Source organism: Parus major, chromosome 2 (genome assembly GCF_001522545.3).
Source record: "Parus major isolate Abel chromosome 2, Parus_major1.1, whole genome shotgun sequence".
Taxonomy (NCBI): Eukaryota; Metazoa; Chordata; class Aves; order Passeriformes; family Paridae; genus Parus; species Parus major.
Window position 1 is genome coordinate 104,884,180 of NC_031769.1, and position 650 is coordinate 104,884,829.

The following is a 650-nucleotide window of genomic DNA, read 5'->3' on the forward strand; positions in this document are numbered from 1 at the left end:
ATCATCATCATCATCATCATTATTATTATCATTGTTATCATTGTTATCATTACTATCTCTATTATTATCATCATTACTGTTGTTACTGTTATTGTTATTATTATTTAGCCGAATAGAATTAATTGTATTGGAACACATGCTAATTGTATCAGGGTACAATTTTATGTAATTACAGAAAATTACATTTTATTGTTGTTTTTAATTGTTATTGTTCTGTTGTTATTGTCAGGAGTAGTTGTACTAGTATTATTTGAAATGGGCCCCTGCTCCAGCAGCATGCTGAGAAGCCAGCCCCCATGGTGGGGGACCCACACAACTCAGCCTCTGGTGTAGACCTGGGGATCAGGACTCTACAGTAATAAATATTAGCACTGAAATGGTCAAATCTGAAGAACCCTCACCCCAGCCCTAGCCTCATCACCATCACTTCAGCCCATGCCACCTGCATAGCACCACTTTTGTATTTCACAGCCTCTTCCCTTCATATCTAGGAAAAACCTGTTAAGAGATACTGTTTGAGTACACAAACGGTGCTGCCACCCAAACCTGTGCTGGGGGTGACCATTCCTTCACCTTGTAAGCATCCAGCTATCACCAACACTATCTCCCATGGCTGCTGTTCTCTCATCAGGAAGCCAGTAAGTTCTTAA